This window comes from Carcharhinus amblyrhynchos, chromosome 7 (genome assembly GCF_965287045.1).
Source record: "Carcharhinus amblyrhynchos chromosome 7, sCarAmb.v2.hapA, whole genome shotgun sequence".
In the NCBI taxonomy this organism is placed as follows: Eukaryota; Metazoa; Chordata; class Chondrichthyes; order Carcharhiniformes; family Carcharhinidae; genus Carcharhinus; species Carcharhinus amblyrhynchos.
The window spans coordinates 113,432,559-113,437,756 of record NC_137330.1 but is presented as its reverse complement, the minus strand read 5'-3'; positions in this window follow the sequence as shown (position 1 = coordinate 113,437,756).

The window sequence follows — 5,198 nt, the reverse complement described above, 5'->3', positions numbered from 1 at the left end:
TAGGCGTAACAAATAGTAGTTTCCTGTCTATGTTCTAAGTTCCTCGTACTTAGCATTTCGCCAGTCACTAGTGGAATCAGGGGTAGCACGTTAGCACAGTGGTTAGCACTGCTGCTTCACAGCGCCAGGGATCTGGGTTCGATTCCCGTCTTGGGTCACTGTCTGTGTGGAGTTTGCACATTCTCCTCGTGTCTGCGTGGGTTTCCTCTGGGTGCTCCGTTCTCCTCCCACAGTCCAAAGATGTGTGGGTTAGGTTGATTGGCCATTCTAAAATTGCCCCTTAGTGTCCTAAGATGCTTAGGTTAGTGGGTAAAATATGTAGGGAGATGGGGGTAGGGTCTGGGGGGGATTGTGGTCGGTGCAGACTCGAATGGCCAAAGGGCCTCTTTCTGCAGTGTAGGGTTCTATGAATCATGCCCCATTGTGGATACTTCCCTTAGATCCACATGTCAGTCCCCTTCATCACCTCAAATTGCTCACTCTGAATTGTCCTCTTCTTCTAAGAAAAATTCCCCAACTTCCTTGAGCAAGCGAGTGGGCGAGGACCTGGCAGATGGAATACAATGTTGGCAAGTGTGAGGTTATCCACTTTGGTAGGAAGGACTACTACTTACAGGGCGAAAAGTTGCAGCATGTTACGGTGCAGAGGGACCTGGGGGTCCTTGTGCATGAGTCGCAAAAACCCAGCCTGCAGGTGCAGCAGGTGGTCAGGAAGGCAAATGGGATGCTGGCCTTCATAGCAAGGGGGATTGAATATAGAAGTAGGGAGGTCTTGCTGCGGCTGTATAGGGCATTGGTGAGGCCGCAGCTGGAGTACTGTGTGCAGTTTTGGGCGCTGCACCTGCGCAAGGATATTTTGGCCTTGGAGGGAGTGCAGAGGAGGTTCACTAGGCTGATACTGGAATTGAGGGGGTTGAGCTATGAGGAGAGGCTGAATAAACTGGGCTTGTACTCGTTAGAGTTTAGAAGGATGAGAGGAGATCTCATTGAGACATATAAGTTGATGAAAGGGATGGATAGGATAGAGGTGGAGAGGTTCTTCCCGCTCAGAAAGGACAGCAGGACTAGAGGGCACAGCCTCAAGATAAGGGGGGAGCAGTTTAGAACGGAGTTGAGGATGAACTTCTTCACCCAAAGGGTGGTGAATCTCTGGAATTCTCTGTCCGTTGAAGTGGTGGAGGCTACCTCGCTAAATATATTTAAGACGCGGGTTGATAGGTTTTTGGTAGGCAAGGGGATTAAGGGTTATGGGGTGAAAGCGGGAAAGTGGAACTGAGCCACTTCAGATCAGCCATGATCTTATTAAATGGCGGGGCAGGCTCGAAGGGCTAGATGGCCTACTCCTGCTCCTATTTCTTATGTTCTTATGTTCCTTACCTTTTCCTCCAATCTTCAGTCAACGTCCCAGGTTCCTTCATCAACATCGAGTAGCACCAATGATGGGATGAAGGGGAAGTGGAAAAAACAACAGTCAGAGTGGGAAGGGAAGAGGATTTGAAAGGAAACGCGAGGCAGAAGAATGTTGTGGAAATAAACTGGAGCACTTGGGAGAAGGAACTCAAAATGTGAGTAATGATTTGGCATCTAATATGTTGGTTGACACGTAACTCAGTAAAAAACAGGGCAATGAGCAAATGATATTGAGTACAGATGACTGAATTGTAGGACTGATAGATCAGTGTGATTTAATAAAGAGGTGATAAGTAAGTGGAAGTTTATGTAGGCATGATGGACGAAGGCGGCATGATGACACAGTGGTTAGCACTGCTGACTCACAGCGCTAGGAACCCAGGTTCAATTCCAGTCTTGGGTCACTGTCAGTGTGGATTTTGCACATTCTCCCCATGTCTCCTCACATCCCATCTAAACCTCTACCCCTCAACTTGAATCTATGTCCCCTTGTGACTGATCCTTCAGCTGAGGGGAATAGCTGCTCCGTATCCACTCTGTCCATGTCTCTCACGATCTTGTACACCTCAATCAGGTCACCCCTCGGTCTTCTCTGCTCCAATGAAAACAACCTGTGTCATGTTTTAAACACAGTCTATAAAAGTGACCACTGCCACTCATGTGACCTATTGGCTTCTGAGGTCCAGGCAGTCCCCAAGCAAGCAAACAGCATTGTGGCAGAGTGGCACAATGGTTAGCACTGCCGCCTCAAAGCACCAGGAACCCGGGTTCAATTCCTGACTTGGGTCACTGTCTGGAGTTTATACTTTCTCCCCATGTCTGCTGGGTTTCCTCTGGATTTCCTCCGGGTTGTCTTGTTTCCTCCCACAGTCTGAAAGACTTGCTGGATAGGCACATTGGTAGTGCTAAATTCTCCCTCAATGTATCCCGAACAGGCGCCAGAGAGTGGCAACTGGAGATTTTCACAGTAACTTCAATGCAGTGTTAATGTAAGCCTACTTGTGACGAATAAATAAATAAAACAAAACAATTAAGAACGGACACACAACAAGCTGGAGAATTCACACATCCCTTTCTTTAGGGGTGGACCAAACACGAAAGACCCGTAGCATTCCAGCTGGCTTACCTTCCTATTTCTCCCCATGAACAAAATATAATTCAAAACTCATTGTACATTCGATAAATGTGAATGGATTCTCATCGACCTTCCATTGTATTATGGATGGCCTCACATCCAAAGTAGACAGAGCAAATTTGAAAGTGTCAACTGACAAGACAGGGACACACAGCCCTTTATTACATGGAAATCGTTGACAGTTTCAAGCTTTTAGGTGTCCAACAACCTCGTGCTGACACTATAGTTAAGAAAGCCCACCAACGCCTCTACTTTCTCAGGAGACTAAGGAAATTTGGCATGTCAGCTACAACTCTCACCAACTTTTACAGATGCACCACAGGAAGCATTCTTTCAGGTTGGCTTCTGTCTTGTCCTGTGCAAGACCATAAAGAAGTACAAAAGGCCATGAATGTAGCCCAGTGTATCACGCAAACCAGCCTCCCATCCACTGACTCTGTCTACACTTCCCGCTGCCTTGAAAAAGCAGCCAGCATAATTAAGGACCCCATGCACCCCCAACATTCTCTCTCCCACCTTCTTCCATCGAGAAAAATATACAAAAGTCTGAGGTCATGTACAACTCAAGAACAGCTTCTTCCCTGCTGCCATCAGGTTTTTGAATGAACGTACCTTGCATTAAGTTGATCTTTCTCTCCACCGTCACTACATTCTGCACTCTCGTTTCCTTCTCTATGAACGGAACGCTTTGTCTGTATAGCACGCAATAAACAATACTTTTCACTGTATGTTAATACATGTGACAATAATAAATCAAATCAAATCAAATAAGATTAATATAGACTGCAGACTAATGTGGCTTGTTTTCAATATGTAAGATTGTAAAATATAGGAGCAGAATTAGGCCATTCTTTATTCATTTACGAGATGAGAGTGTCGCTAGTTACCCATCCCTAAGTGCCCTCCATTTCAGAGGGCATTTAAGAGTCAACCACAAAGCTGTGGCTCTGGAGTCACATGTAGGCCAGGCCAGCTAAGGACAGCAGATTTCTTTCCCTAAAGAACATTAATGAACCAGATGGGCTTTTTCGACAATTGATAATGATTTCATGGTCATCAGTAGATTTTTAATCCCAGATATTTTTTATTAAATTCAAATTCCACCATCTGCCGTGGTGGGATTTGAACCCAGGTCCCCAGGACATTACCCTGGGTCTCTGGATTACTCATCCAATGACAACGCCACTACGCAGGAATGAGATAGAGAATCTGATGAACTGGTGCGGTGACAATAATCGCTCTCTCAATGTCAATAAAACAAAGGAGATCTTCATCAACCTCAGGAAGTGTAAAGGAGAACAATAATAAATCAAATCAAATCAAATCCCCTTACTAATCAAGAATCTATCTGTCTCTGTCTTAAATATATTCAATGAGCTGGCCTCCACAGCCTTCTTTGGCAATGAGTTCCATCGATTCACCCAACCTCTGGCTGAAAGAAATTCTCCTCATCTCAGTTCTAAAAAATCGTGCCTTTACTCTGAGGCTGTGCCCACATCTCCTAGTCTCTCCCACCAGTGGAAACATTTTCTTCATGTCCACTCTATTCAGGCATTTCAATATTCTGTAGGTTTCAATAAGATTCACTCTCATCCTTCGAAACTTCATCGAGTACAGACCCTGAGTTCTCAAACACCCCTCATTTGGCAAGCTTTTCATTCCCGGAATCATTCTTATGAACCTCCTCTGGACCCTCTCCAAAGCCAGCACATCCTTATATTACACAAATATATATTATGTACATATGAGTCGTAACAACCGACTCAAGAACAGCTTCTTCCCTGCTGCCATCAGACATTTGAATGGACCTACCTTATATTAAATTGATCTTTCTCTACACCATATCTATGACTGTAACACTACATCTTGCACTGTCTCATTTCCTTCTCAATGTATGGTATGCTTTGTATAGCACGCAAGAAACAATACTTTTCATTGTATGTTAATATATGTGGCAATAATAAATCAAATCAAAATGTAAATATATCTATATATAAACAACATCCAGCTTTCAGTGATTTAATAGCAGAAGCGCAAAGTGTGTTCAGAAGATAACTTCCATATGTTGTCCAACATTTCTTAAGCACCTTCCAAACACAATTCCACCTAGAAGACAGAGATACAAGGGAGAACCACCACTGGGACATTCTTCTCCAAGCAACTCACCATCCTGGCTTGGAAATATATCAGCATTCCTATACTGTCACTGGATCAAAATCCTGGAACTCCCTCCCTAACAGCACTGTCATAGACTAATAGTCCAGAGATCAACCACCATGCCAGCCACAGAATCGGAGCACACAAAGGTCTGACAACGGAAATCTCTGTTGACCTCGGGCAGGAATTTCCAGTCTCGCCCAAGAGAGGCCGTAAAATATCGCCCACGGTGTCATACAACGCAGAAAAGGCCCTTCAGCCCATCAAGTCTGCACCGACAATATCTACCACTAAAGGTGCGCTAATCGTATTTTCCTGCACTTGTCCCATATCCTTGAATGTTGTGATATTTCAGGTGCTCTTCCAAATATTTTTTAAAGGCTGTATGGTTTCCAGGGATTTTTTTCAAATCCCCTCTGAATCTCCTCCCTCGCACCCTAAAACCCTCTCATAACTGACCCCTCAGCCAAGGGGAACAGTTGCTTCCCTGTCCATA